The following is a 25,453-nucleotide window of genomic DNA, read 5'->3' as shown; positions in this document are numbered from 1 at the left end:
GATTTAATCAAATAAGGGAAAATGAGTGTGGCTAAGCGTTCCTACTGCGAGTATTGCCAGCCTAGCTTTTAACTAATTGAGGTGTACTTATTTGCTGACCATTTGATAATGAGTAGCTCTCTTGTTAGATGGTGTCACGAATTTTTATTTCTGAGACAAATCAACTATACCGATATTCAGAATAAAAAATAATACTCTTAACATAAAAAGTAATATTTTTTCATAGATGACTCAAATAAGATATACGTCTCATAAAATACGACTCATGAGATCGTCTCACATAAATTTTTGTCTCAAGGTAATTGCAACATTTCAAAAATGATATAATAATTTGAATTATGTAAGTTTTGTTTAAATGTGGATTATGTAAGATTACTCGACGAAGAATGAGAATTTGAAGATAGAAGTTTGAATCTGATTTAAATGTTGTCTATTCGAGATCGAGTTTGATCAACAAGTAATCTATTTCAACTTCAAACTCGACTAGTGTATATATCGAGTATTTGCTCGAGATCGAAAAACAAGTTTGAATTCTTATGTCTATTACAAATAATTGAAACACGAATTCAACTTGGAAAAAATACTCGAACCCTTGAGAGGGAGATCCCGCAACTTATGAAAACAACATACCTAAAAATGCAATCACTGTTGTGAAAAAGTAAAAATTTTTGGTAAAAAATAAAATCTCAAACTCTCAAAATTTACCAAACTACAAACTTTATAATATTTTTCTCTCTACTCAATTCTGAATTTCTTCACAAATGATAAGGCTATTTATAGAATTCCTTTACAAATAATCCAAAAATAAAATACATCATTACCTACATTATCACACACTAATTTTCAATATTTACAACTCTTATTTTCAACATTCAAATGTTCAATACACACATTTTAAATATTATTTTTCAACACTCCCCCTTATGATGATGATCATAATGATTGTATTCATTACGTGTTTTTATACTGCCTCGTTAAAAACCTTACTAGAAAAAACCCATTGGGATAACAACCATAGTAAGGGAAAAAAAGTGCAGTAACGTAAACCCCCCTCATGTTGACATGAACAATTCTTCACAAATTTCGTAGATTGCGCATCCTAATATTATATATGTGCTTTCTAAATATCGTCATAGGAAGTACCTTTGTAAAGAGATCTGATGAGTTTTCACTTGATTGAATGTGACGAATTTACGACAAAAGATATATCAGGCCTTGTACAATTTATCCATATTAAAACGTTTAAGGATTTTTTCTGTATAATTTGTCTGGTGAACAAACATTACATTCTTTTTGTTCAATTTGTAAACCCAGAAAATACTTGGTTTTTCTATGATCCTTCATTTCAAATTCTTCCTTCAAGTATGACACAACTTTTTGAATTTCTTTATTCGTTCCAATGATGTTTAAATCATCAACATATACAGTAATAATTACGCATCTGGATGCTGTTTTCTTAATGAAAACATAAGGGCATATTGAATTATTTACATATCCTTTTTTCATCAAGTGATCACTTAGTCGATTATACCACATTCGACCGGATTGCTTTAATCCATATAATCATCTTTGTAATTTCACAGAATAACATTCTCTGGGTTTTGAACTTTGTGCCATCATTACCTACATCATCGCACACTAATTTTCAATATTTACAACTCTTATTTTCAACATTCAAATATTCAATACACACATTTTAAATATTATTTTTCAACACTCCCCCTTGTGATGATGATCATAATGATTGTATTCATTACGTGTTTTTATACTGCCTCGTTAAAAACCTTACTAGGAAAAACTCATTGGGATAACAACCATAGTAAGGGAAAAAGAATGCAGTCACGTAAACTCCCCCTCATGTTGACATGAACAATTCTTCACAAATTTCGTAGATTGCGCATCCCAATATTATATATGTGCTTTCTAAATATCGTCGTAAGAAGTGCCTTTGTAAAGATATCTGATGAGTTTTCACTTGATTGAATGTGACGAATTTACGGCAAAAGATATATCAGGCCTTATACAATTTATCCATATTAAAACGTTTAAGGAATTTTTTTGTATAATTTGTCTGGTGAACAAACATTACACATTCTTTTTGTTCAATTTGTAAACCCAAACAATACTTGGTTTTTCTAGGATCCTTCATTTCAAATTCTTCCTTCAAGTATGACACAACTTCTTGAATTTCCTTATTCGTTCCAATGATGTTTAAATCATCAACATATACAGTAATAATTACGCATCTGGATGCTGTTTTCTTAATGAAAACATAAGGGCATATTGAATTATTTACATATCCTTTTTTCATCAAGTGATCACTTAGTCGATTATACCACATTCGACCGGATTGCTTTAACCCATATAATGATCTTTGTAATTTCACAGAATAACATTCTCTGAGTTATATATATATATATATATATATATATATATATATATATATATATATATATATATATATATATATATATTACTATCAAGTAATCCATATAAATAAGCTGTAACAACATCCATAAGATTTATTTCTAAATTTTCAGATACCACCAAGCTAATCAAATACCGAAACGTAATTGCATCCATCATGGGAGAATACGTTTCTTCATAATCAATTTCAGGCCTTTGAGAGAAACCTTGTGCAACAAGTCGAGTTTTATATCTTACTATTTCATTTTTCTCATTTCATTTTCGAATAAAAACACATTGTATCCAACAGGTTTTACACCTTCAGGTGTAAGGACTATAGGTCCAAAAACATTACGTGTATTTAGCGAATCCAATTCTACCTGGATGACATCTTTCCATTTTATCCAAGCTTGCCGATTTTTACATTCACCAAAAGATTTTGGTTCGTGATCTTCATTATCATTTATGATGTCGATCGCCACATTATAAGAAAATATATCATCAATTTCTTCTATATCTTTTCGGTTCCATATTTCTCCAGTATTAATATAATTGAATAAATTGATAGAGATTTCAGGATTCTCGTCAGTTTGTGGTTCTGACAGAACATTTTCATCATCATGTTTTCTTCAGGAACAACATTCTCTATTTTTTGATCATCGGTGTGTTTATTCAGGAACATCATTATCTATTTTGTGATCATCGTGTTTCAATATGAATTTTCTTTTTCGAGGATTTTTATCTTTGGAACCGACTGGCCTTCCACGCTTCAGGCGTTTAATAACAACATGAGTATCTTCAATTTGTTTTTTCGGAATTTCAATTCGAGCAGGGGCATTTGCAGCATGTATATATGATTTAGTTAGTCCTTTTGTGTCTGCAAATTAATCTGGTATTTGATTTGCAATTCTTTACAAGTGCACAATTCTTTGTACATCTTTTTCACATTATTTTGTTCTTGGATCCAGATGTAACAATGATGATACATACCATGTAATTTTGATGTGAATCTTGACACGAATAAATAGCAAACACGATTAAAAATAAATCGCACCCTCTATTCAATTACGATATTAAGATCCATGTGTTTTCCCGATCTTTTGATTCAAGTATTGTGTGATATTCACCTCTAAACTAGCAAGAGTTTAGCAACAAATAAACACGAGGATAAACAATCGAAAACTGTACGAACCTTCGAAGAACTTCGCCTACGACAATCCGCACAAGCAACGACCGACAAACGCCACAAAGTTAAAAACTTTGATAAGTTTGATTTGATTTGACAAAGCTAAAAGCTTTGAAAAGTTGAGAGAAAATTCTCACAAGTTTGATAAACTCAAAATAATATGTGTATTGTCTGTTAAAATTCGTCCAACATAGTCTATATATCAAAAGATATCAAGAAATCTAGTTTCCTAACAAAACAAAACTCTAAATAAGGTAATTTTTCTCGGCCAAAACTCTAGGACACGGACCCCGTGTGTGCCTCCGTGTCCGGGTCCGTGTACACTCGGGTAACAACTTCAGCCGGAACAAGGGACACGGACCCCGTGCTCACCTCCGTGTACGGGTCCGTGTAGGCTCTGTAAATCTCAATCTCGAATGTATGAGACACGGACCCCGTGTACAGGTCCGTGTACACGTCCGTGTAGCCTCGGTCAGCTTCTACTTGATTGTGATGCAACCCGAACCCCTCGAGCCTTGTTTCCAAGCCTTCATTGGTTGGATGAAGGGCAACATTCAACATCTTCAAGCGTCCTCTCGGGATTGGTTCTTGAAACGCATAGTGGCTGGCTAGATTCATGTCAAATTTCCTTTTCGGTATGTTTCTGTTCTCTCCCAAATATTGGGAAGATTTCCTCATTAAAATGACAATCAGCAAAACGTGTTGTGAACACGTCGCCTGTCTGAGGTTCAAGATATCGAATAATTGATGGACTATCATAACTGATATAAATTCCAATCTTTCTTTGAGGTCCCATTTTCTTTCGTTGAGGTGGTGCAATAGGCACATACACCATACATCCAAAAATTCTTATATGAGAAATGTCTGGTTATTTACCAAATGCAAGCTGCAATGAGGAGTATTTAAGTTATGCACTTGGTCTGATGCGAATTAATGAAGCGGCGTGTAAAATTGCATGTCCCCATATAGAAATATGGAGCTTTGTTTTCATAATCATTGGTCTAGCAATCATTTGCAGACGTTTAATCAATTATTCAGCCAATCCATTCTGTGTATGTACATGAGCAACATGATGCTCAACAATGATTCTCATAGACATACAATAATCATTGAAAGTCTGGGAAGTAAATTCACCAGCATTATCAACTCTAATTTTCTTGATTGTATAATCGGGAAATTGATTCCTCAATTTTATTATTTGAGCAAGTAATCTTGCAAATGCAACATTTCGAGTTGACAATAAACATACATGTGACCATCTGCTGGAGGAATCAATCAATACCATAAAATATCTGAATGGTCTACATGGTGGATGGATTGGTCCACAAATATCAACCTGAATACGTTCAAAAAACATTGGTGATTCAGTTTGGATTTTGGCTGGTGTTGGTCTTATAATAAGTTTTCCAAGAGAACATGCTTTACATTGAAACTTATTATTCTGAAAGATCTTCTGGTCTTTCAGTGGATGACCATGTGTATTTTCTATAATTCTTTGCATCATTGTTGAACCAGGATGTCCTAATTGATCATGCCAATTGGATAATGTTGAAGAATTATCAACTACTATGTTTGATTCAATGGTATATGTGTATAATGCAATCCAGTAGGGAGCATTGGTAGTTTTCAATCACATATTTCTTTCCTGATTTATATGTGATAAGACACATATATTTCTCATTCCTTTCATTCATTGTTTGAGTATCATACCCATGGGAATATATATCATTAAAACTCAACAAATTTCTTTTTCGATTATGGTGAATATAAAGCATCATTGATCAAAAATCTTGTACCATTAGGTAACAAAAATTGTGCTTTACCATATCCTTTAATCAAGTCTACAAGAACTGATATTGTATTCACCATTGCTTTTGTTGGTTTTAGTTCCAAGAAATATCTTTTATCTCGGATGATAGTGTGCGTTGTACCACAATTGTGTAGGCAAATTTCAGCTTTGTTCATAGCATTTTCCATATTTGAACTTCAAAAAAAATATGCAAATGAAATAAAATTACTGACAATACATTTATAAAAATAAAATACAATACAATACATATTTAAAAAAATATATCACACGATAAAACATTATCATACAAGTACATGGTAAATTAAAATATTTTACATATTTATTCCACCAGCAAATTGATCATTGTCTAAGAAATCAATCAGAAAATCTCTGGCATCAAAATGAGTTGAGTCACCCAAAAGTTCACTCTGTTCAGTGAAGTTGGTCTCTTTTTCTTTCTCCTTTATTGATTCTTTATATAATTTACAAAGGTGCTCAGGGGCTCGACAAATATGGGACCAATGTCCTGGAATACCACATCTAAAACAAGAACTTTTTTCAAATCTTTTTGAGTGATTCTCATTTACACTCATATTCTTATGATGCCTTTTCGGTGGATGATTTGGGATGCTCTTTTGAGATGAGTTATAAAAATAACTATCTCGATTATTTTCAAAGTCACGGCCGCGTCCACGGTCACGACCACTTCCACGTCCACGACCTCGATTTCGTACTCGACCAAAATTTTGTCTATAACTTTGATTTTGGTTTCCAGATTTAAATTCATTTTTGTTTACGACATTTACTTCAGGACATACCGTTGAACCAGTGGGTCGTGCCTGATGATTTCTCATTAGCAGCTCATTATTCTTTTCCGCCACAAGAAGACATGCGATGAGTTCCGAATATCTCGCAAATCCACGCACTGTATATTGTTGTTGTAGAGTTATATTTGATGCATGAAACGTGGAAAATGTTTTTTCAACATTTCCGATTCTGTAACCTCAAATTTTAGATGCGAGATTATTCGATACATCGCTGAATTGTAATCACTTACTTTCTTAAAATCTTGGAATCTCAACGTATCCCATTCATCACGGACTGTCGGAAGTATAACTTCCCTTATATGTTCGAATCTTTCTTTTAATCCCTTCCACAAAGCCATGAGATTTTTTTCAATTAAATATTCACATTTCAATCCCTCGTCGAGATGTCGACGCAAAAATATAATGGCTTTTGCCTTTTCTTGTGATGTCGATATGCCATTTTCTTTTATGGTCTCACTTAGACCCAATGACTCAAGATACATTTCTACATCGAGAGTCCATGTCATATAATTTTTCTCCGTAATATCAAGAGCAATGAATTCGAGCTTTGCCAAGTTTCACATGGTGGTACTAAAAAACATTACGTTGCATTTTATTAGTTAATGAATATTGCTATACAAAGTAATTTATAAACAACAAGTACAAGCATTTGTAAAAATAAAGAAAACACATGAGGAGGATATTCTCCGATAAATACAAGACTCGTGAGTATGATAACCAAAATAATTAAAAATAACCTGGAGAAAGTCATCTTCTTTTTTCTTCGAAAAATTTGATAAAGAATAATTTTTAGAGAAGAAGAGAAAATTGGAGTGATTGAATGTAATTGTGAGATCATATTTATATGTTAAAAACTAGCCGTTTTGTTACCATTTTTGACCGTTGGTGTACAAAAAAATAAATGTATGTATTTGAAAATTTTATAGTAATAATATGGTGTATATAATATGAGTCATATTTAAATAATTATGTATATCATATCATATTATTATAATGAGGTGTCATAAGTTATTTTGTTTAAAAACCTTATAGGCTTTTATACTTGTCGTATCCCTTACCGGGAGTGTGAGATGTCGTCTTAACATCCTCCCAGGATTTACAACAAGTTTTTGAAAAATTTATTATTTCTAATAATAACATTTATTATATATTATATATATACAAAATAAATAAATAACAGTAAAATAAATATTATTACTTTTGTTACTTTTTTCTTCTGTTTGGAGCTTTGAAAAGTATAGAGGACTTTTAGAGCTTCGTGTCGATAACGTGTTGTGAAAAAGTAAAAATTTATGGTAAAAAGTAAAAATCTAAACTTTCAAAATTTACCAAAATATACACTTTATAATATTTTTTTCTCTACTCAATTGTGAATTTCTTCACAAATGGTGAGGCTATTTATAGAATTTCTTTACAAGTAATCCAAAAATAAAATAAATCATTACCTACATCATCACACACTAATTTTCAATATTTACAACTCTTATTTTCAACATTCAAAAATTCAACATTCAAAAATTCAATACACACATTTTAAATATTATTTTTCAACAATCACAATATTTAAAATTTCGTGAAATTATTGAGTTTGTTTGGATTGAATTGTTCCAAAAATGTAACTGAAGGTGTTGAAATCATATCTTCGGAAATGACAGAGATTTTAGGAAAAAGACAAGAGATCCCCCAGCTGTGTCCCCTAACAAGCTCTCACTCCACAGTTTACTTCATCGTACGTACCATGATTTTAAACGAAGACAAAATACGGTTAATCGAATCAGACGAATATTTAAAAAAATATACTTTGATATTTATTGTTCGTCCGCAGCGGCGGCGTTATCGGCATTTCAAAATCAGTTGGGCAAAAATAATTTAAAATAATATTTTCCAGCATGCAAAATATAATACTTTTATTGTTTTTAAAATTGTTCTCTGAAATTATAAAAAAATAAGTTTTTTAAACCCAAAAAAAAAGAAAAAAATAATAGGAATTTTACGGCGAACAAATTCCCAGCTTTACCCAAAGAGTAGGTCTCTTGTGAGACGGTCTCACGAATCTTTATCTGTAAGACGGATCAAACCTACCGATGTTCACAATAAAAATAATACTCTTAGCATAAAGGTAAAAACTTGTGTGATACGGTCTCACGGGTCGTATTTGTGAGACGAATCTCTTATTTGGGTCATCTATGAAAAAGTATTATTTTTTATGCTAAAAGTATTATTTTTTATTGTAAATATGGGTAGGAATGACCCGTCTCACAGATTATGATCCGTGAGACGGTCTCACATGATACCCATTCTAGCATAAAAAGTAAGAGCGAGTCTCATGTGAGACCGTCTCACGGATATTAATCTGTGAGACGGGTCAATCCTACCCACATTCACAATAAAAAGTAGTACTCTAACCATAAAAAATTATACTTTTTCATGGATGACCCAAATAAGAGATCCGTCTCACAAACTCGACCCGTGAGATCGTTTCACACAAGTTTTGGCCAAAAAGTAATATTTTTTTATAGATGAATCAAATAAGAGATTTGTCTTACAAAATACGACACATGAGACCGTCTCACACAAGTTTTTTGCCTTAACCCAAATATAAGTTGCAGTTTATACTACCATTATTTGATTAATCGTATTTTACATATATCAGATATTCATATTTCATAATTTAAATACATAATTTTTTTTAAAAAAAAACCTCTAAATTTTCATGTTATTTTATTTGTCCAATACAAGTTACCCATTATTCCATTTTAATTCTTCCAAATAACCATAATAAAAATGTAAATATATTTTTTATAAAAATATTAATTCAATAAAACGTAAGTACTACTTATCCATATAATTAATGTTAACTAAATATCATTAAAAAAAAATGATGGCCCCTTTCTGTGTGTAAGTTTTGAATTAATTATTCACAATGGAGTCATGTGCATAGAAGTTTGGAAGGCAATATATGTTTTACTATTAGTAAATATATTTTTTGTGGATTTATTGTATTATTTTCTTGATTTATTTGTACCAAGTCAAACGTTTGTCCCATGTTATAAATATTTGTCATCTTATGTAAATAAAATACACAATAGTTTCCTCCTCGTGATTGCCCACAATTATTTTTTACCCTGATTTTTTGTGAGTTATTGTACATTGGCACACGCGTTATCATCTATATATTATCACGTCTTGGGTCCAGGTCTACATTATTGTACGATACATTTCGTTTTACGAAAATAGTTAAGCAAAATTATTAGGGCAACTTGTCAAAAAATCCCTATACCCATTCTCAACTCCTCTTTTACTCCTTACCTCACTAAAACTTTGTTTCAACTCCCCATTTCTTTAAAATTTCCCATCCTACCCTTCAACCTTATTTTTCAAATAATTGATTTTTCTTTTGTAGTAAAAGGCTCATCATGCTTCCGTAAAATAAATTAAATCTTTTACCTCTTTGACTAGAGTACCACCGGATTATATCCACCGTATTTTACGAACTGCTCCTCACAGTCCAACCACACAATCGCAACCGATGGTTACTAAGCAGATTCCTTCAGCAATACTTAGCACAGCTCTAATTCGTTTCATACCTTAGAGCGTACAACAAAAGATCAAATTTTGAAAATAATACATGAGATGGGCTAAGAGCAAAGATCTCTTTTATTCAAACACAAATATTTCTATATTACATAGTAACCTCCTGTAGAGGAGGAGAAACTTGTTTAGCTACTTATCGTAGCTGAACTCTTAACACCCATAAAACTTGAAGAGAAAATATTACAACCTTGTATGAAAGAAATGGAGAAAATATTTGATGATCTTCACTTCTTTCTTCCTGCCTTCTTTATAGAAGGCTCCTTCGGATTTCAAATCTTCATAAGCCTTTACAGCTTGCATTGGGGACCATTTAGTGGTTGAGGGGTCCCTGTCTAGATTATTAATCTTGATATCAACTTCTCATCCTCCTTTATCTCTCTTAGATACCATTGACGATGAGTTTCCAAGATATCGGCAGTAACTTCATCTTCCTTATATTCTCGGAAATGATTTACTAACCATTTAAGAGCTTCTGCCTCTTTTCTCTTGTATGTTATTCTTCTTTTCAAAACTTTCAGATATACCCTATACATTTTTAAGTTTTGATTCTGGTGTGTTAACTGGTTTCCTTTCTGTCCTTATTTATAGATGAATTTTTGGACCAGTTAATTTACTTTTTATTCATTGGATTCCTTTTGTGGTATCCAATGTATCATCCACCATCTATTATTGGTGGTCCATTTGTCCTTTACCACTAATTAGTGGTTGTCTTGTTTTTACCACTCACATGGTGGTGGTCCTGCTTTTGTAATGGAGGGTCACATGTCCCTTTTAATTTTGTCGAGGAATCTTCGGTTTTTTGTATCCTCGAGGAAAATGTGCATGTGGTCCTTCCCCACTTGTGCTTGTGTCGGTAAAGTTTTTCCGATCTGATCTCGGTTTGAAACTTTTACCAAACTCTGGTTTCTTCTGGTCTTGACATTCAAGGCAGATGTTTTCTGACCATCTTCCTATATGTGCCATGTTACAGAATTTTCGGCGAGTCTCTTTGCTTGCCGGCAGCTTGCTGTTCCACAAAAGATTTCTTTTCTTTTCAAATAGATCTTCTGCAAAACTTGTTGTTTTTCCTGTCATGGTATTTAACAGGAATGATCCGTTCACTGAATGATTGTAGAATTTGAACGGAAACTTGACTTTGTCCATCTCAGTGAGACAGACCCAAATACCCCAAGCTCTTCTGGTAGAAATGTCATCTTCAGTAATTGAAGACACCAGGGGTGTTTCTTCTGTCGGAGGGTCCTTGATAAATTTCTGGACGTTTGAATCTGGCCTCCTTAGCTTGATGAAATGAAAGGCTTCATGTGTGCCTTTCCCTACTGGTTCTGGTGCTGCACTGAAAAAATACAATTCCAGAATATCTCCTCTGGACAAATAATCATTATTTGCCCAAGTCTCATGAACCGCTTCCTGGATCCATTTTGGTAAACATGAAATTTCTGAGAAGCTGGGTGATGTAGTATAAACTGAGGCAAGAGCCCCAAATTCATACCAAGATTTAACCTCCTTGGGATATGAATTAGGTTTCATCCACACCCTTGGATATTTTCCTGAAACATCAACCCTATTTGTAGCTGGGTTAATGCCAATTCTTGTTTTGAACTTCTCCCAATTCTGCTGGTAAACCTGAACTGGAGAAATTATTCCTTCATCAATATCAGCTTTAGATTTGCCTTTGTCAATACGAGGCCTAAGGTTGATATCTCCCTCTTCAATCCCCGAGGTGAAGGGTTGACTTGAAGACTCAAGATAAGTATCAGGAGTCTCAATTTTTGTTTCAGTCGACTCATCTGGTGATAATCCCGACTTAACTCTTGTGCAAGGGGTATTTGAATCCCCCGCTACAGGTATAGAGCCCTGTACTCGAAAAATCTCCATTTGGGAAACCAGTGGTCTCTCAATGCCCTGGAGGATAGGCCTTTGCGTTACAGACCATAACTGAGTATATGCCTGTAAACATCCTGTAATTCGATCAGAGACAATTCTCTTATCAGCTTGTTGTAGCCTTCCCGCAACTTCTGCGTTAACAGCTAACTTGTTGAACTCGTTTTGAAGCATTTCAAGGTGTTCCCTTAAATGCCTCTGCATCTTGATAATAGCATCAATGTCAATGCTGTCCATCTCTTGTTAAAAAATCTGCAAGAATATTTTCATGAGATTTTATTATCATAATATCAAAAATATAATTTTGACATAAAGCTTGCCATCGTAGTAATCTAGCCTTCTCGGGTTTAGACTCAATTATATTCCTTAAGAAAGCTTTAACTTGAGTGTTATCAACTTTCAAAGTGAATTTCTTTGCAAGTAAGAATAACGGCCATTTTTCAAAAGCCCTCTTTACTGCATAAAATTCTTTTTCGTTGATATGCCATCTTATGGCTTCTGCATCTGAGAATAACCCACTGCAATATCTACATGGTTGTTCTTCATCTGGTGTGAGCTTAGTAAGAACTGCTGCCCACCAATGATCACTGGCATCGGTATACAATACCAGATCATCCTCATCTTGAGGAATAGCCATTTTTGGAAGATTTTTACAAACCTCCTTTAAATGGATAAGTCCTTTTGTGTGTTCGTCTGTCCATATAAATCTAGCATCTTTTTTCAACAATGGACTGAACACTTTCCTGTGTTTTGCTAGGTTTTTTATAAACATCCCAGCAAAATTAACAACTCCTAAGAAACTTTGAAGTTGCTTCTTGTCTTTAAGATTTTCTGGAAAATTCTGCACCTTTTTCACTATGTGTTCTTGCAGAATTATTCCTGATTAATCGATTTCAATTCCGAGGAATTCAATCTTTCTTGTAGCAATGACTGTTTTCTTTTCAGATAAAACCAGACCTTCTTTCTTGCAAACATTAGAGAAAATCTCTAAATGCTTAATATGTTCCTTCATATCTTTAGATGCTATTAAAACATCATCAATGTAAACAAACATAAACTTGAAATAATCTTTAAAAAGATTATCCATTTTTCTTTGGAATATCTGGGGTGAATTAGCCAATCCCATTGGTAAAACTTCCCAAATATAATGTCCTTGAGGTGTGGAGAAGGCTGTGAATTTCTTGCTTCCTTCCTCCATCCGAATCTGATAGAATCCGGACTTGCAATCAAACTTAGAGAATATCTTGGCGTTGCGTATGCAACTAATCAAGTGTTCCCTACTAGGTATAAAATACCCATCAAACTCCAGAATTTTATTAATTTCTTGATAATTAATAACCAATCTGGGTTTTCCTCTTTTTATCTCACCATGATTTCTTACCAGGAAACCTGGACTGCTGTATGGTGACATACCTGCTTTGATTAAAACAAGGTCCAAATGTTCCTTGATTATAATCTGCATATCCTTTTGATCAATGATGTTCATTGGGATAGGTTTACAACGGACAAATTCATACTCTTTGCCTCCTTTGATTTTAAGGCAAGCTCTGAGTTGATTTCTGTCCCACCATGCCAAGGGATCTTCGTTGTAATTTTCTTTGATCCTCTTCTTGACATCTTCCAATGATACCTTGGATTCAAATTCTACTTCATTTGTCTGTAGAGGTATCTTAAGGAATTCTATATCTTCTGGTTGGAGTTCCTTATCTACTCTTAACTGGAGCATTGTTTCTCCAAACCGTCTAGAATCCTTCATTTTTGGGTTCAGAAGTTTTCCTGAATCACCACGCTTGCTGCGAAACTGGATTGGCAATTTTCTGTAGAATGCCTCTCTAAGTCTCTGGACTATGATTTTGTGAGCACATGGTGTTGTGAACACTAATCTCCGAGTCTCATTTTCTTGAGTATAGGATTTGAACATTTGTAGGAAATTATTTCCTAGCAATATGTCAGCTCCTGTATCATGAAAATAAATTGGTGGTATCTTTACCTTGTACCAAGGTGTTTGACCAGCACCGCCAATCATGATTTCAGTCATCTTAATTCCTTTACATAGAATTAAGATTCTTCTGGAAAAATCTCTTCCAGCAATCTTTGGTAATTCTTCTTCCAAATTCTCTGGAAAAACTCCTCGTTTTGCTGTACAAATTCCAGCACCTGAATCAATATAAGCTGCAAAATATTCTGCCTTATATTGTTCATATAACATTCCCACTGGAATGTATATGGAGAATGGACTTGTGGTCATTGGATTTTCCACATCTTATCTTCTGCCATAAATTCCATTCCATACTCTAGACGTTTCCAAGGTTTGTGTTCCTCAAGAAACTCTAGTCCAAAAATCAGTCGATCTGATTCTTTCCCTGGAATCCCTTGGATATGGACTTCCAATTCTCCGATATTAATCAGTCCTTGGTAAGTTCCTATCGTAGGTTGTTCCAAATAGTATATGGTATTACAAGGAAATAGATTCCTTTGTTTTGTAATATCAAATATTATTTCTACTTCCTTCCACCCTTCTGGACATCTGAGTTTTCCTATTGTAGAAAAACTTTTTAGCTCCTGTTGGGTTTCTATGACAGGCTTTTTATCCCATCTGTAACTTGTAATTCTATCTCCTTGAAAAGATAGTCTCCTTGATTCCAGTCTAAGACTTTGATTCCTCTGTAGGATTGGTTTGTCTTGGATCTGGATATCTGTTTCTTGTATTAAAGGAAACTCAATTCTTTCTAGATAAATTGCCTGAGCAACCTTTCCAAATATCTCAGGGATTTCAATAAACTCATTTCTAATAAACAATTCAGAATGATGTGTATTAGATAGAGCATATGAAATTTGATAGGTAATCGAATATGGTCTATTACCTTCTTTCATCAACCTTTTTTCCTTGAAGTTCTGATGCAAGGTCAAGGCTCGGCTAAAATCTCGATCTGCTAGGTTGTAGGCTATCCTTGGATATATTACTCCTACAATCTTTCCTGCACAGAGATTTCCTGAGATAGTTCCCAGTACTGAATCTTGTAGATTCCCCATTCTTTTATCGCATATAGCAATATCGATTGGCGAATCTATTCCTTCTTTGAAAGTAGCTTTTATCATAATTTGGATTGCTCCGATATGAATCCAGGACATAGTCCTTGCTACTTCTATCTTGAGTTTTTGTAATTCCTCCTTTATTTCTTCGGAAGGAATTAACTGCATCTCCATTCTATTTCCTGTAAGTTCCATCGGGATTGCCATTTCCCTTCTAGAAACTTTATAGATTAGATGATGCTTTCGGTTTCTTAGGCCAAGACTTCCTAAGAACTTTTCTACCTGTCCTACAGAGAAACCTTGATATCTCTGTAGACTCGGATTTTCTCTCATGATTCTTTAAACCATGTTATGAGATATTGTTGTCTGGCTGAAAAATCCAGACAGGTCTTCATGTGTCTCGTGTCGAAACACCTCGTCTTCAGTCAGATTCCGATTCTGTTCCATCAGCTTCTTCCTGACTTAAGACTTCTTCTTCTTCATATATACTTTCATCTGAGGCAATGTCCTCAAATTGGTATACTTGAATAAGATCTTGGTAATAAACTGCTTCTTCAATATCTGGAGTAGGATCGAAGCGTTTAATACCTCTTTTTTCATTTTCTGGACAGTTGGTCGAGATATGTCCTCTTGCTCCACATGTCCAGCAATTACAGTCTTTGAAACTTTCATTAGCTCGAGTATGAGCTCTTCTGAAAGTTTTCTTGGTAGGTGTTCTTCCTGTGCTTCGAGATATATTCGATGCCTGGGATGATATCCTACTTCTTGATGGTCCACTTCTTTGTCCAGATTTGTAAGATCTGGCTTTTTGTCTAGACCAAACAGTTCTTGGTTTCCAAGAACTTCTTCCACTTCGGGCATAAGGATGAGTCCTGAAACTTTTCCTTTTATGCTTCTGTGGTTTATTTCCAATAATTGTTGGAAGATCATTTTCCTTACAACACAAAGGAGTTCTTTTGTTGATACCCCTTAGGCGTTTGTAATTCTTTTGTAACGCTGCCATATGACACCATTATGCCAACTTTCCTTTGAGGAAAGAGGCTCTTCTTGCCATCGTATCTGGATTACCAGGTACGTATTCCCTTATGAGCATTTCTCTCCAAGGGCTTGGCATTTTTGCGAAGAAAAGCTGCATAGCTATATCTTCTTCGACTTCTGAATTCCATCTATATTTGGTGAACAACATGATGTATTCATCTACTAAATATATATCATGTAATTCAAGACTATACAGAGCTTGAGTATATTTCTTCTTCTTCTCTGTATCTTGAGTGTTGAAATAGTCTACCCCTATAAAGTGTGCTTTAAATAGGGTAGCCATTTTTCCAGCAATCTCACTAAGAGATTCCCCAGCTAGGATTGACTCTTTCATTTCTAAAGAAGTCATGTCCCAAGCAATTTTTACTGATCCCATCAGACTCATTTCCAAAAGTTTAATGAATTCTTCTTTGTTGAGATCAAGTGTTCCTGCTGCAATTCTCATAGCAGATGTCCAATCGTCTATGAGATCTTCTCTGTTTTTGAAGTCTAATACATCAAGGTTAAGCATAAACCCGTAAGGATGTATAGGATCCAAAACAGTTTTCCCATAGGGTGTTTGGTGCAAAGGAATTTGAGTTCTCCTTGCCCTTGTTCCCGCTGGGTGTGATCCTCCACCAGTATGGAAATCAGTTTGGGATTCTCTCATATTTATATTATGAGATCCCTATACTTTCCCTTGATGGTTCCTGAGAAGATGACCAAGTTATGGCAGGTGGTGTTTCACCTACTGCTGTGTTCATCTTTAGATCTACCACTTTGAGATTTGCGAAAGATTCCGCAAGATCTTGTAGATCCTCTAAACCAATCCTCTCTAAAGTTGTCATCAGATTAATTTCTTTTCTGAGACAGACTTAATTAGATTGATCATCTTTTCTTCTTCAGTTAAAGGTTTTGACACCACTCTGGCCTTCCCTTGTTGGTGTAACAAAGGTTCAGTACCAAATGAGGGTGGTAACCATCCTCCTGAAGTTCGTCTACTAGAACTTGGTTGTTGTTCTAGTTTCTGAATTCTTGTTTGAATATCCTTTAAGGTCACAAGAATTTCTTCTTGTTTCTTTAGGATTTTCTCAACTCGTTGTGGTACATAATATAGCAAAGTGCCATAAATTTGTACTGTTTTCTGAATTTCTCTAAGATCCAAAGAGAGCTTAGAGGAATCTGGTACTATCTCCAGAAATTTATTATTCTGAATCATAAATTTTTACCTGAGGGTGCTGTTGCTTCCCTTCGTAAATCTTCTGTCTATACAGATCCATTGTTCTCTGAAGAATTTCTTCTGAGTAGATTTTGAAGTATGTTTTTTCGGTTCTTTAGACCTTGTAAACGCATACCTTTTGTGCTGAGTTCAGTGAAGCATGTACTCCGCTGTAATTCTTGTTCTAATTGAATTATTTCTAGCGAAATGAGTTCAATTTCGAACTGGATGGTAGTTCCTGGCATATTTAACAGATCAATGAAGATCTGGTCTTTTCGGCCTGTAAGAATCTACCTTTTGTGTATGCAAGGTTTTGCAAACACTGCTGTCTTTCATCAGGAGATAAGTTTCCTATGTTCTCCTGTTTCTGATATCTAACAATAGTTAGATAAACTTGTGTATATTCTAAAATATTGGAATAGTTCTTGTAAATTATTTTTCTCGAACTAAAGTTCGGATTCATAATTTTCGAAATTCTCCTTCTCATACATTTAGTTGCTAGTAATAATAAAATTTTTGTGTTTGAAATAAATTAACCATGCTCTGATACCATTTTCGGAAACGTGGGATCAAAAACAAAAAAAAATAGGGCATAGGGGTATTTTAGTCTATCTTATAGATTTAGGGAGTTTAAAGAAAGATTTTGATGTATAGGGAGTTAGGGGAAAGTTGAGTTTGGGTTTGGGGAGTTATTGTCAATTTACCCAAATTATTATAAGAATCTAATGTGAATTCTTATAAGACATTTTAAAATTTCATTTTCCACGGACGTGGGATAAGAATGTCACAATCACCTTCTTTCAGAATGTGACATTTTCGTCGCAGCTTGTCTCTCGATCTACAGGCGTCTGGAATCTAGGGATGACTCCTGCAGGTACAAAAGATGTTGTTTTTGCCTTTGACCCACGTTTGTTAAAAATGAATGTTTAAAATGATTTATAAGAGTTTACAAAATACTTCTATAATAACTTGAGTTAACCGTTTTTCGTAAAACGAAAACGAGTAGGAAGTAGTTTTTACACGAGTCTATTGTGCATTTGCGTAGGGGCGGGTCTGGGCTCGAGACGCGACAAATTGTCCTGCAAGTTCAAGAGGTGGCTCCTACTCACGTTGCGTTTTGCCCTGCATAGCACTTATTTTCCTATGTTCCTGCTAGTGATTTTTTTTATTCCATTCTATCACACGGCCCATGGCCTGCACCTATGCGAATGCTCAATAGTCTCTATAAAAACTATTTTTTATTCGTCCTCGTTTTACGTAAATAATTAACTCAAGTTACTATTGAAATTTATTGTAAATCTTTAAAAGACATTTTAAACTTTCATTTTTAACCATCAATATGAGAAAACTAAATTTCTCCAGATAAACATCCAACGAAAGTCATCTTATTTACAACTATCTGATTTTTCTAAAGAGATTGAAATTTTAAAAAGAAAAAAGGTACCCACTTTCTTCTTTAAGAAAAAAATGGGGGTTATGCGCTTTAATATAATATCATAATATGTGTTGAAGTGTAATAATTATCTTAACCAGAAAAACGTTCAATATGTATTGTTTAGCATATCATACGATTTAAAATATCAGAGTTATACAATCACCGTTAGATACAATTTTTGATAAAACAATAAATTCTGATCAAATGACGTCGACAATGATAACATTTTAAGCATTAAAAGATTAGAAATATAAGTCTGCTAGCTACTGAATTATTTTAACACTTGAGAATTTGTTTAGGAACATAACTCCAACTAGTAAAGCCAAAAGAGCGATTAATTAAAGTTTGAAGGTAGTTGAAAAAAGACAAGCATCAAAGCCAACTTGCTTACTTAACATCATACTTTAAACCTTAATATCCGCACCTTGCAATAAATATTTTATGTCATTTATTTATAAAAAGAGTTACCATTTGAAGTATTTATTCAGTGGACGATAAAACCAATCCATTATATTATAAATTAAATTACTTTTTACACATATTAATGAGATCCTTGCGACCTGGCCCAAGTATGAACCAGCCCATTTATGAGAAGGCCTGCTCCAAGTATAAAACGAGATAAGTGGGCTGGGCCGTGGCGGCCTGTTTGATCTATATAGATATATATATACACGCGCAGTTGCTATATCTATATATCAGCATAGATTATCAAATCTGTAGTGGTCATACTAGCCAAATGGATAAAAGTTCACCATTTCTCATACGTTGAAGACAAGGACAAAAATGATGTGAATAGTCTTAAGGCCCAGTTTGGTAGGTATTATTAAGCTTGTATTATTTATTAATACTTTGTTTCCTTTGTGTTGTAAACTTTACGGGTTCGCTTGGTGTGTAGGATGTGATAATTGAATTATTGATAATTTGATTGATAAATATTTGATAGGATAAGATATTTAATTTGAGAGATATATAATATCATGTGTGGTGTGAATTCAAGAAGAGTGATAAAAGCATGACAAATTTATTAATGACCAAAATACCCTTTAATATTTTATTTTAAAATATCTCCCATGTCTGTTTACTTATCCCCAAAGCTACTGACTGTTTCCAAAAAAATGAAACGCGAATTGGAAACCCTCCCCAATTTCTTCGTCCGTGAAGATCGCCAGACGAGGTGATATCCGTGTTATTCTGAACCGAAGATCCAACATAAAACATGAACATGTTTTTCTGATAAATTTTCTTTTCCAGGTGAGCTAAGAAATTATAGCTACAACCCTGATTCGAACCAGTAGAAGAAAGCAAGATCTACATAGGAGAAGAATTTCTTGTGAGTATTTCCAAAAATCTTATTCGAGTAATCCTGTAATTCCGAGTTTCACTGAAACAAAAGTGCAAACGTTTGGCGCTTTGAACGCGTAGTAATTTGTTTTTTTATCTTTACATTGATTTAATTTTTTTAGTTTGGTTTCCTGTAAATTTCTCGTCTCAGTCATGTTTCACTATGATGACGAATCCAATTTATTCTTCAAATATAATTTACACCAAATCGAAATTGATTCTACAAAAACACTTTTGTATATCAGGTTAAGCTGTAGTAATACAAAAAAAAAATTCTACAAGTTAAAATTTAAGTTTTTTATTGTAGAATAGCCAAATCGAAATTGAGATTGAATGTCTCCGACAATGTCACATGAGCATAAATTTTCAGGATTAAAGCCCCAAAAAAAAAATTTGGTACACTACAACAACAAACCAAACAAACGACAACAAAGCAATAATCTGTTTGTAATACAGATTTCTACCAAAAACAACAAAAACAAAAACACAAATTTATCATCAGTGATTATTTTTCCTCGCATTTATCTTCTCCCAAAGATTTTACGCATCAGATGTAACATAAATAATCAAAAATAGCTTAAAACATGTAATCTATTAAATTATACATTCGAATAAGCTTCAGATTTATTCGGATCTTTCTTAGAAATGAGGATATACGGTTGTCCACTTTCAATTTTGGATGTACTGTGCGGTGGTCGATTCTTGTGAAGAAATAAGGACAATGGAGTGGACCAAACCCACTTGCAATTTTTTAATTGACATACAGGGCTATTTTGGTCATTTCACTTTCTGAATGTTGCCTGATAAATGTTATCCAGCTTTAATGCATGGATGTATTCTCTAGGAGAAACAGTCAAATTTGTCTAACACGTAGTCAATGCCATTTTAAAAACGCAAGCAAACAAAAGACTTCTAAATAATCCACCCATAATAACACTTACCAAACTGGGCATACATTGACTATCTACTTGACTATTTTTATTGTTTGCCTCGGAAAATAAATTTATGCGTTGAAGATGGACAATATCTATCCAGCTACAATCAACAAGAGTAATCACCAAAATACCCCTCAATGAAAATAAAGCAATTGCAGGTGGGTCTTGTACACGTCATTGTCTTTTTTCTTCAGAAGAATCGTGCAAATGACCGCTGCTGAATCGCTTCGAAATTCAAAGAGGCCCACCATAAATCCTCATTTTATACGATAGATCTGAATAAATTTGAAGCTAATTCGAAAGTAAAACTTAAGAAATTACAGCTTTGAAGCTATGTGTGTTTATTGTTGTTGCATCTGATGCATAAAGCATTTCACAGTAGATAAATCTGAGGAGCACTAACCACTGATGAACAATTTCCTGTTTTCTGTTTTCGATTTTTGGTACATATGTATTGTAGAAACTGAATATTGCTCTGTTGTCGTTTGTTTGGTCTATTCTTCTAATATGCTAATAACTTGTTTTTTATGGTTGATGAACACCATTTTGCAGTTGTTGTTGTTGGTTCCTTGCGCACAACAATATCTGGTCCTTCTCCATTCACTTGGTCATCATCTGAGATGATAATCACATCCACTTTCTACTTGCAGTTACACTTCCCTCAGAAGATGCTTTGTATGTGACATACATTTTGGGGGTGTTATGCTGAAATAGCAAGAGTTGATCACCTCAACCTAGCTCGTATTTGAAATGTGACCCATGAATGTGGGCTACTTTAAGTAATACAAACACATTAAACATACTTTACCAACCCAAGAGTAAATGCTTGCCATTCAAAAGAGATAGATGGTCATATTGATTTGATATCCCACCATATGTCAACATCTATGCTCATAATGATTCTTGATAGTGGTTAAGTCTAGACAATATTCTCTGCGATTAATATGTACAGGTAGATGAGATGCATGCTTGTTAAAATAATACACTTCTTCAACTACTACAAAAGATTGGAAATACGCTTCACAAATAATAATGCAACTTTAAAGAAAATAAGCAAAATTGATAAGACCATTTACTAATAACATAATACATGAAAGAAATAAATATTTTTTTGTACCATGTACATTTACTACTATGAAATTTTTTTGTGAAATATATCCATAATTGATCTAAATCTAATGCATATTTAAAATAAATAATATCAATGCTTACCTAATATTATAAGAATGTATGAATTCCCTCCAAAACTTTTGACTCTTCACCATTGTCGACAAACACCTATTACATAATCGATATAAATCGTGAGCATGTACGTTATTTTGAGGGAAGCCAGAAAAGAATAAAATGGAACAAAAGTAAAATCATATTTGCAAGAAAATTAGTTACCGTTCGCTGCTTTGTAAGGTTCATGCATGGCCTAATGACTTCTCTTGTATATATGAGTGAGATAATATAGTTGCACATATTCTCGAACAAAGAATCAAGAAAAATTACGAGTCAAACAATTGTTCATAAAAATATCTAAAACCATCATAAAAGCCGAATAAATAATTCAACATAAAACTTGTTCGTAACTTGCACACAACACATATGTCAAAAGTTATGGAAGTTCATGTCATAGAATTCGACAAATCAATTTTAAGACACCAAAGGAATATATACACAAAATGCAATATATAAAAATTTCAATCGAATGACTATAATGAGGAGAAAAAAACGCAGATCAACGTGCATATGAACTCAAAACAACAACAAACATGATCACGTGCATAAGGTGTGCTCTTCATGCCATGATGATTTGGTAACTCATATCTTGTACATGAGATACCACGATCCATTTCATAATATTGCTTGCTGGCATGTGGATGAGCTTCTTTCGAAGGACAAGCATATGGCCCCGAGGATGAGTTCATTGACTCTTTCATATAAAACATTGAAGTACTAATATGACATGAATGGTGTTCAAAATTAGTTGAGTGGTTTTCAGATTTGTATGACTATTCCTCGGTGGGTGTTACATTCTTTCCATGGTACTCAACATACCAAGAGAAACTGTTCCGATGTTTTAGACCCACGATACATATAGTAATAGTGACCAGGACGAGTAGATCAGTAATCCCCAGCTTTCCGTAATATCATTACCCTATTTCCACAATCGCACTGTGGTGGTTCTTCAGTTCCATGATATCTATAAATCAGTACCTGAAATCTGAAAAATTCTTATACAAGTTAACAAAATCTAATTATATTGGAAGTTTCATTCAAGTTACGTATATGTACATCTTTGGTGTAATTGAGGATTCAAGAAATTATTGCATTCGTGAACATACTAGCATAGTTTTCAGATTCAAAACACAAGCTTTTATCTATTTTTATAATAGCATTCAAATACAAAAAATTTCGATGAGTAAAACATGACTGAACAAGAAAATAACAGGATACAAAACTAAAAAATATTAAAGCAACATAACCACAAAAATATGCCTACAAGTTCGCCGCGACAAACTTGTTCAATTTAGTTTCTATGAAACTCGGAATTAATATATTACCCGAATAATAATTTCAAAACTTACTGACAATAACTTTTTCTCCCAGGTAGCTCTTGCTTTATTCCACCGGTTCGAACGACGTTTGTAGATCTAATTTCTGATCTCACCTGTAAAAAATATAATTAAACTCAAAACAATAGGTAAGTGCTTTTTGTTGGCTCTTCGCTTCAGATCTTTCACGGATCTCACTTCATCTTTGCATCTTGAGCGACGAACAAAATGGAGAGGGTTTCCAATTGGCATTTGATTTTTTGAAAAAAAGACTGTGAGATTTGGAGAGAAATGAAAAATGAATGAGAAATAAATGAAAATATAATATGAAAGGTATTTTGGTCATAAATATGTTTATCACGATGTTATCTCTCTTGGTAAATTTACACCACAAATAATATTATATATCCCTCAAATTACATATCTTATCATATCAAATATTTATCAATCAAATTATTAATCATTCAATTATCACAACCTGCAAACCAAGCGAACCCTTATAGATTAACTTTACGAGATGAATCCTCAATCCAACCAGACCGACCCGACTTGACCCAACTTATAAAAGTATTAATTTTATATTTATAATATAATTTTTCTTTACAAAATATCTTTTTTTTATAATTATGTTATTAAAATTTATTGTGTGATATATCTTGATTTTAGTGAAACTATTCGACATATGTAAAATATTATTTTTTATGTTAAAGTATTATTTTCAGTGCAAGAATATCTTTTTTTGTTAGTTAAGTTACAAAAAAATAACTATTCGACATAAGTTTAAAAATTTTGGTTTTGACCTTCAAAACTTGATTTGGGTGTTATGTGACTTTAAAACCATTCATTTGGTGCTCAAATTATTTATCTTTACCGATTTACGCTCTACTCCAACTATCCCGGATTTTAATAGGTAATAAATTTTCTTGAAAATATCCACAAATGATCTATTGGATCAAACGTCTTTCTTCATTCTCCGAATCAAGTCCACTCTCGATTGTTTGTGATCCTCTTCTAATTTTCACTTACAAACTAGAAGAAATTGCACGTTGAGACTAACGGATGGAAGAAGGCAAGATTCCGACAGCGGTGTGGCAGCATCATATTAGGGCAACTACGACCTATGATGGTGGAAGTGGTGGTCACGACCGTGGGCTTCAATAAGAGCAAGGTGACCTAATTTTGTGTGTAAGAGAGAGAGATAAAATGTTTAGAATGTAAAATTGACATGGATTGTCATATATATAGTTTTCATAGATCAAGTTATAATTATACTAGGACTCTTATTTGAGAGTTTTTACCTTGTCAAAATCTCACGATAGTTTTAACTTTGTTAAAACTTTCACTAGTAGTTTCGACCTTGTAAAACATCTACTAATATTTTTGTCTAACTATTACTCTTACTAGTTAGAGTTTTATTAGGATTATTGAAACCTATTAGGCTGTGTTTGGTACATGTGATGAGATTAATAATACTTACCAAATTCTAGTGATAAAGTAAGGATAATGAAAAGATGAGATAAATTTGTTATGTTGTTTGGTATGTTTTATGTGGTGATTAGAAATTTGTGATTACGCCGAGAAATTACCACATTACCCCTTCTAACCATTTAATATATACTTCTGGTAGAACCCTGGAGCTCACTTTCGTAGATTTGCTTTCTCCAAATACATATCGTCTCTTAGGCTTCAAACTTATTGTCAACAGAACCTACCACAAGATTTCTCCACACCAGATCTGCTAAGAATGAGCTGGCACGTTAATGATTTCTTTTGATCTGGTTTTTCAATTGGTCTTTGTGGTACGAAGTTCAACATCAATAATCCTATGCAGATGGCTCAATTGAGCATGAGTTCGATTGGTCATCGAGTAAGACACGGATTCTCTACGAGGGAGTCGACGTCGATTTTGCAACATCCTCCGATGTTTTCGAAATAAGAGGCATAACGACAGAAAATTTTGACAGAGAAGATGGTGCACCACCACAAGGAGAAGAAGATTTATACGTTTAACATCCATCTTGCAATTAAATCTAAAAAGAAAAAAAAAACATATAAATCAAGCTTCAACACAAGAATTAAACAGAAAGAGGCAAGATGTTTTTAAAATGGAACCGTTGATAACACAGTAAGAGTTTTGCTCCACAAACAAATATATTTTTGTCTCCGACCGTCGGATAATAAGTAATGGGATTTGAAATTGATTAAAACCAAAATTGAAAATCGCATACCAAATCACACTTCTGAAATACA

Source organism: Primulina eburnea, chromosome 3 (genome assembly GCF_022965805.1).
Source record: "Primulina eburnea isolate SZY01 chromosome 3, ASM2296580v1, whole genome shotgun sequence".
NCBI lineage: Eukaryota > Viridiplantae > Streptophyta > Magnoliopsida > Lamiales > Gesneriaceae > Primulina > Primulina eburnea.
This window is presented reverse-complemented; position numbering follows the sequence as displayed.